We start from the raw sequence: 8,115 nt of genomic DNA on the forward strand, positions 1-8,115 counted from the left end.
TAAAAAAAAAAAACAAAACAACTCAATACCTTATCAAAACAATTTGTTTTAAGCAGTTTGATTTATGAACCAATTTGTCTGTGCTTTTTGTTTAAGATCTAGACACCAAAATGCATCATTTAAGTGAGAAAAATGAGAAAAATATGAACAATAAACCAGCTGAAATGGTCCATGATTAGCCCTCAGAGCTTACGGAATTAGGTTTATTCACCACTTTTCTCCAAAACCTGCAGCAGCAAGTGAAAAATAAAAAGGTCTTACTGTTTTTATCTGGACTAGTGGCATTTAACGCTGATAGGTGAGTTTAAAACAGTTTAATCCACTTGTAGCCACACAGCATGACTGTATTACGTCTCATGTTGTGCAAAAAACAAACAAAAAAAAAAGATCAATGTAGTAACTTTTGCACCATAACTGGCTTCTTGAGCCCTATGAGCTAGCTTAGCGATATTAGCTTCACTAGCTTGACTAGCCTTTGCCTTTACAAACCTTGCGCCTGCCAGTAGAGCTTTACAACAATTAGCACACAAGCAAACAATTTAATTTGAGAGTTTTAAAAGGCAGAGTTTGTGATTTTATTCTGCCATTGAGCCAAACATGGGGCTATTAGAACTGTCAAGAAGAGAACAATTTAAACGGGGTAATACTCAGGCGTTATGCCTGCTAACTGTAGGACCGAGCTAAGATAAATTATTGTGATAAAGTGGGCCCAGAATAGGAGGATAAATGGATAAAATACCATCAAATGAGAATAGAGGCAGTTTAGGGCCTTAAGATCAAGCATCAATTCTCCAGTCATTGAAACGCTGATCGAAGGAGAACTTGAATCTCGCTTGAATGAGCCGAAAAAATAGTTTACATTGAAATTAATAACAGTATATGAATATTAAATCTGTTATGAAGAAACAGGGTTTTTTTTTTAAACTTATTAAATATGGTTATTCGATAGCTATTAAGATTGGTGTTTTTGCTTGGATTTGAACCACCAAGAGAAGTAGCCAGAAAATGGGCATAAAAGTGACGGTGAAATAAATGTATTTGCAACAGCCACCAAATAATCCAGCTCCATAATGAAGTCACGTTTGCATCACGTTTTCACGGAGCTCCACTGGCTTCAGCTTCTGAGGTGTTTATTTGCTGGGCTCATTTCGATCCCCTGCTCAGTTCTTGTGTTCCCAGCTTCACAGACAAACGTTGCAATACAAGTCCAGAACATTTCAAAAATGCTGAAAATGTATTTGGTGAACTGCAGCAAGAATAAGCCTGGAGCAGCAGGGCAAGGGCTGGATGTGTGTGAGGTGTCATGTGGGCTGAGAAAAGCCTTTTAAACATGGGACTTTATTGTTCCCTCTCCTTTTTTTTTTTTTTCCAACCTCCCATCCTGAGAAAACGCACCTCCTTTCTTCCTCTGTCCTTTGACCTCTCCCCACCCCCATAGCTATGTCTCCCTCTCTCATCAGCCGAGACCAAACAGCCGTGATGGATCCTCATTGATCATTTCCCATCCACGCAAGAAGAAAAAAAAAAGGTTAATGGAGAAGTTTTGGCGGCGCGGATGCTGGATGTGGGGGTGGGTGCTGTCTTTTTCCTCTTCTTTTTTCCATATAGTAGTAGTGTAGGGCCCCACCTCTCGGCCGCTCCTCCTCCCCCGCCCCCTCCCCCCTCTTGAAACAGACTCTATGGACTGCATACATGACATTCCAGCTGTGTGGGTGGCTCACCATTTTACTGCCTCTCCAGCAGCACCCGGGGCTCCTGGAGCTCAGCCGTTGAGGAGCCGTGGCCCCTCATCCTTCTCCTCACCCAGGTGCCGCCCACCTCCATCCACCATTTTACCAACAACTGAGGGCGCAGGGGTTCAGGGAGCAGGATGTGGAGAAGTCACTACACTTCAATCACTTCCTTCTCACACAACCATATGACTGTTTGTTGCTGTAGCACCACGTTAGATGATCACACATATTCGGAGAGATGGATGGCTGGAATACTTAAAGATAAACAAGACTCTAGTGACCAGTGACTTCAAATGACAAGTTGAGGAAGGAGTGAACATTTTTTTCAGTCCTCAGCAAACAAACAAGGAAACCAGTTTCAAAAACCGACTCCCCTGAAGGGTGAAGAAAATGGATTTTTATGATTGACAGTATTCTTTCAGGGCTTTTCAAGTTCAATTTTGAAGTGTAACATGCTGTCTTCATTGAATTACAATCCTGCTGAGGTTTTAAACTTCAACTATTTTTTATGTCTTCGGCTTAAGCCTTTCATTTATTCACACTGAGATCAATCGTATTCCAGCAGGAATTTTGTTTGATTTTGTGTCTTCAACTGGATGTTTTGTTTGTTCATGACCAGCTAGAGTTGCGAATGAAACACAGCAAGTGATGATTTGTTTTCCCCTTCTCCTTTTTGTCTATCAAGTTTCTGACAGAATCTTCCTTTCCTGTATTTGGTAGGGTTCAAATCATTTTAAAATTCAAAGAAAAATGTTGTGTTTCATTTGCTTTCTTTACTGTGTTGTGTCCTTTATGTTATTATATTAGATGTCCATTATCAATCCCACTGTATTAGTGATTTAGATTGTTTCACAACAATACATTCAAATGGAGATCTTCTATTTGAATCTGCATGTAATATATTATATTTAAAATAAAAATAAAAACACTAAATGAGTTCTTTTGCTTTACATTATTTATCATCACTCATCTGTCATGACTGATGTGACCCTTAATGACTCAATATCAGTTGTAAGAAAGTACTTTAAACACCATGGTGTAGTTTTCAGTGTCTTTTGCAGAAACTTAAACAGAGTCAGTTATTATCGGGTCAGACATGAGCACAAACAGACAGAAAATAAAATTAACATTAAGGTTTACCTGTTCTTAAAATGTATATATATATATATATATATATATATATATATATAAAATGTACACATTGTACATTTGCCGGGAGGTAATTACAGAAATATGCAGTAATTACAGGGCTGTTAAAAACAGCTCTTCTGAGAACAGATCTGTCAAGACAACAAAACAATAAATGTCATAAATTTACATCCTTACTGTGAAGCTTGTGGTGGCACTATAGCGCGACAGCTTCGACGAGACTGTCGACAATTTCAATAGTTAAGAAATAATGCAATTGTTTCGTCTAATACGTCTAATCTAAATGCGCTATCATCACATTTATATTTTTCTTGGTGATGTTTTTCACACACACAAAAAAGAAATCAGCGACTCCAGGCGACTGGTGAACATGCATTGAAGTTATATGTGAATGTCTTTTTTTAATAAGATGCCACTAAAACACAAGCCAGATTACTAACCTCCTCTTATTTAATTCAGGTTCAGAGCAGTTTTTTTTATGATGCTAGCTGTGTAGTTAGACTTTGATGAAGTCACTGTTTAAGGGTGCACAATAGCAGTCATGTTATTGATATGAATGTAAGAGCAGATGATATGCTGACACCATTATTTACTGCCTGTATCACAGCATGGACTTCCTGCTGCGCTCCCACTTTCGCTCCCATCCATCGAGTCAGTTGGTCATGATCCCAAACCTTCCAATCCAGCCGGTGATGATCAGCAACATGGCTGACCTATAACTCATACGCAGGATTGTTTTTCCACCTCAACTGCAGGAGCAGAGTCCAAAGCAAAAAAAAAAAAAAAAAAACTCCAACCCCATTAAGTGAACATCAGAGGAATTCCTCACTTTACATACGGAATGCACTTGAGGTCAAAGGGCAAAGGGCCAGAGGGGAATCCACCCGCGCCCAGGCAGACAGGCCTTATTTAAACAAGCCTGGAATGCTTGTGTGCAGGAGAGAAGAAGAACAAGGGGAAGGAACCTCTGAGCTCCGAACATGAGAAGGGGCCACCGCCAATAAATACCAGCGCTCCAGAAATTGCCGGCTACTGGCTGCAGCTTTTACTACGAGCTCCTCAGTGTTATATATTCTCCGGGCGCGAATAATGAATGTCACCAAAACTGTTAAAACCTTGGCGCAAACAGGAGTTCCTTTCTTCTACAGGCTCGTCCAGTCAAAACCCAGTTTCACAATGATCCCAAACAGTTGACCCCAGGCGGGAAGCTCTCAGCATGACCTTTGCTATACGGTGGAACCTGTTATCTATTACATCACGCGACAGCTCTGTGTACATATCGCTTATTTAATTATTTCATGACCTGCTGAAAAGAGCCGGACCAGACCAGTTCAAGGTGGTTGGAGCTGGCGTCGCCAGCCAGGTTCTCCAGATGAAGACTCCAGAACAGATTTGGAGCAGCCCAGTGGTCAGCCGGAACAAGCAGATTGCTGCAAGCTAAACAGCGCAGCGAGTCCTTAGCTAACACCTGCTCACACCATGTGGAAGGTTCCAGCTGCTTTTTCAAGAAAACCCATCATCAACAAGCTAAAACTTCAGACTGGCGCATTCCTGGCCCGGCAGGTTAGCTGTCCAGAGCTAGCTGGGAGTTTTCTGGAAGCTAGAGGAAGACCAGCCGGCGAGTCCAGACCGCTCGACCGCCAAATGTCGTCAGCTACTGACCGCCAACTGTCGCTCAGCTCTGGTCCCTCCACCGGAGAGAAATCTCTCGAGAATTCTTATGCACTAAAGTCTAAAGTCACTATAGTCAAAATAAGTGGTACCGTCCAGAAAGTGTCTTGAATTGGACACAGAGGGATTCCATACAGGGCTGAAGCTCCGCGCACCGAGAGCTAGCGCTCGATGATTGAAGGCAAACGCTTTTCAAATACAATAATACTATTATCACATTGAATTTTTGGAAACTGTGAAACGTATATATATATATATATATATATATATATATATATATATATATATATATATATATATATATATATATATATATAGGGCTATGATATATAGTTGTTCTAGGTTTTTAGGTTTTTTTTTGCTTTATTTTATTCTAGATAGATAGATAATTTATTTTTTTTAAGGATTTTTGCTCTTCAAATCAACCTTCAAATCACTGGATGAAAAAGGAAGCAGCATTTACTCTTACGCTTCGTATTTCAGAAGTCACTTGTAGAACGACACCAGCACCAATGCCGCATCTGTGTGGATTTTTTTTTTATTTGTACAACATCAGCATTGTTAAAAAAAAAAAAAGGTGACATTTAACAAATATCAAAAGGGAAAGCTGAAGAAATGAGACCTAGATTAGAATTAATAGTTTCTATTTGATGGTTTTAGAGATATCACTATATTATCTCTCGTATGCTCCGTTTGCTTTTCCTCTTGTCTTAGTGAAAGACACAGTTGGAGACTGTCGCATACTGCAGATAGATGCACAAAGAACTACAGAAAGACATTTGTTTGTGCTGTTTCTTTATTTTAATAAGGGGTATATTTCTATGTGTCAGCGCCTTCTCCCCAAAATTAAACATCAAAATTGTGTCCATAATTGTGTGCAATGTCCTGAGGCCCTTCAAATTTGAATTAATTATATTGAATAAATTAATTATAGAATAAACAGTGAAGATATTAAATGTTTATCCCCATTTTAAACATGAAAAGAACTAGTGTTTGGTTTCTCGAAGCGAGGCGAGCTAATGAATAAAACAAAATATCAACTGTTCCATAATTTGTCGCTGAGTATTTTTAAAGACACGACAGGAAAATGAAGAATAAATTGTAGTGATTTTAGCACTGATGCTTGTAGATGTTAGCAACTTCCTCAGCTGCTAATCTCTCTTTCTTAAGCAAAACATCAACACTATATTTTAAACTTTCTGGCTGTGAAGCCCAGCGACAATTTGTACACAAAAGTAGTAAATAAGTACAAATCAGATAAACATATCATTGAAAAAATAATTTATTTCAATCTCCTCTAATACATACTAATTACATCTTATATTTGTATAACCATTATAAAAGACTGCTACATGGTTAGAAGAGATTAAGACTGGAGGCATTCTATTCTATTAGATACAGTGCCGTCAACAAATCTTCTTAAATTGCTGTTGCTGTTCTTAAATTCTGTATGATCTTTTGAAATAATGTCCATTTAAAAAATATTAACTTTCATTTCATTCTATCTCATGATTTTATTTGTTTTACTTTAAGACCTTTTATACTTTTATCGAGAGAAAAACACAAAACGTTTCAGGATTAAACACAGAAAAAAGCATTTTTTTCAAAAGGTAATTATGATAAATGAGTGTGTATTTTTTTTTCAGGAAAATGTTTACAGTGCATGGCAAAACACATTACTAAACTTTGTAATAAAAAAAAAAATTGAAACATAATTTCTTGAACATTGATCATTACTATTGATAATTGTTTTTGTACAGCGAGTTGAATTGAAGACTTATTTAGTGAGGAAAAACGTGATATATATATATATATATATATATATATATATATATATATATATATATATATATATATATATATATATATATATATATATATATATATATATATATATAGTGTCTTGCTTAGCAGGTTAATAGAAAGAGATGTGATATGTGTGTGGCAGCCGCCTGCTCTGACTTTAGGACCACCATGTCAAACGTCTCCTACATGTTACAATCCCCATGTCCGTGGTGGAATTCTGTCCACTGCAGGTCTTCAAAGCCGCTGCTTGGTTGATGTGGCCAGTGGGTGAGGAGAGGTGGACCCTGACCTCAGCGACCTCCCGCCACCCCCACCAGTGTGTATCCCACCCACAGTCCTCACCCCCCCCTCCCCCTCTCTTCATGCAACCAGTCAGTAGGTCAGCTCTTCCAGCCTCCAGTAGCCCATGGCTGCTCACCACACCCCCCGCTGGACCCCTGCGGCACCAAGTCAAACCTCAAATTCAAGCTTGACATGAATCCATGAAACGGCGCCTTCAAGGATCCTAAGTGGATTTGCCTGTAATCACATTTTCCAGAAGATTGTCATGATGTCACCATTATCTTGCGCATACGCCAGCACTCGTCCACTGGTCATTTTAATAGCAGCCATTGTCCTCGGCGCTGTCACTATTGAGCGACTGAAGTGGATCAGACAGACAAAAGCCTGCGGAGAACTCAGCACCTCTGGATGGTGCAGCCGCCTTGGCAGGATCTCATGACTCAGCGCCTTTGCCCACGCGGCGGCCATTTTCCCACCACAGCTGCAGCTGTTCTTCGACTAACGCGTGCTGTTTTCGATCACGTATTTAGCGGCGCGGCGTTAGCGACAGCCCTTGAACGTTTCCAGTGCGCCACTTCATCACATTATAAGCAGATTTGTCATCGCTAACTTCTGCACGGCCGCACATCACCGACGATTTTGACACGAAGATATGCCCGCAGTGACCCGTGCACGACGATAACATGAAGGGAAATGTAAAACGTGTTCGATAAAAACATAACTTGCGGGAAACGGGTGGAACTTCATTGTGCTGTGTCGCCATCTGCCGGACAAGACCTGCCACCACAAGCACAGATTCTACTACTTTAACTAAAACGATCTAAACTACGATTTAAATTATATATTTGTATTATATTCTTTAATAGTTTATCTTACTCTAAACACAATTTATCGCCGCATAAGTGCAGAAAGGACGTCCATATATGTGGTCAGAAGAAACTCGTGTATGAGCGTCGTCACTCATCGCTTCCGTCGGGGTTTCTTGAGGCGCCTCTTCCTTCCTTCTCCCAGCGACACGCAACTACCAACTCAAGTCTTTTCTTTCCTACTTTTTATTTGAACACCCACACGCTTGTTAGCTGTAGCGTGAGAATGCATTTCTCGCTCGATGTTCTGGGTTCCCATCTTTTAACCCTGACATCCTGTGGGACCTGATGGTGGCAACGTTTGAAACGCCTTACTGAGATTTAACACTGCATCACGTACGGAGGTCAGTTTCTCTGAAAAGATTGGTGGCTTGACTAGAGTATGTCAAGTTCAAGTTTAAAGTACATGTGAGTTTCATTTTTTCCCCCTGCGGTTGAGGCCAAAGCTGAGCCAGTGAACATTGCGAAGAACTTGGTGTACAACAAGAGGTCGACACCAGTGATACAGATATTAAGTGGCGGCAATTGTTCGACAGAAAGTAGCGTCAAGTTAATTGAAAACCAAAAACCCAAACCAACAAATTGTTCCCTTCTAATGAAAAATAGAA

At 39.9% G+C, this 8,115-nt stretch overlaps 1 long non-coding RNA gene across 1 annotated transcript; it reads left to right on the top strand.

Annotated features, from left to right (window-relative positions):
• The first annotated feature begins 247 nt into the window (after positions 1 to 247).
• Positions 248 to 1,847, top strand: LOC128752782 (uncharacterized). The gene is made up of 3 exons (XR_008413703.1): positions 248 to 298; positions 1,461 to 1,570; positions 1,741 to 1,847. It is a non-coding gene; the product is annotated as an uncharacterized LOC128752782 (long non-coding RNA).
• Positions 1,848 to 8,115: the final 6,268 nt, after the last annotated feature.

This window comes from Synchiropus splendidus, chromosome 1 (genome assembly GCF_027744825.2).
Source record: "Synchiropus splendidus isolate RoL2022-P1 chromosome 1, RoL_Sspl_1.0, whole genome shotgun sequence".
Classification (NCBI taxonomy): Eukaryota; Metazoa; Chordata; class Actinopteri; order Syngnathiformes; family Callionymidae; genus Synchiropus; species Synchiropus splendidus.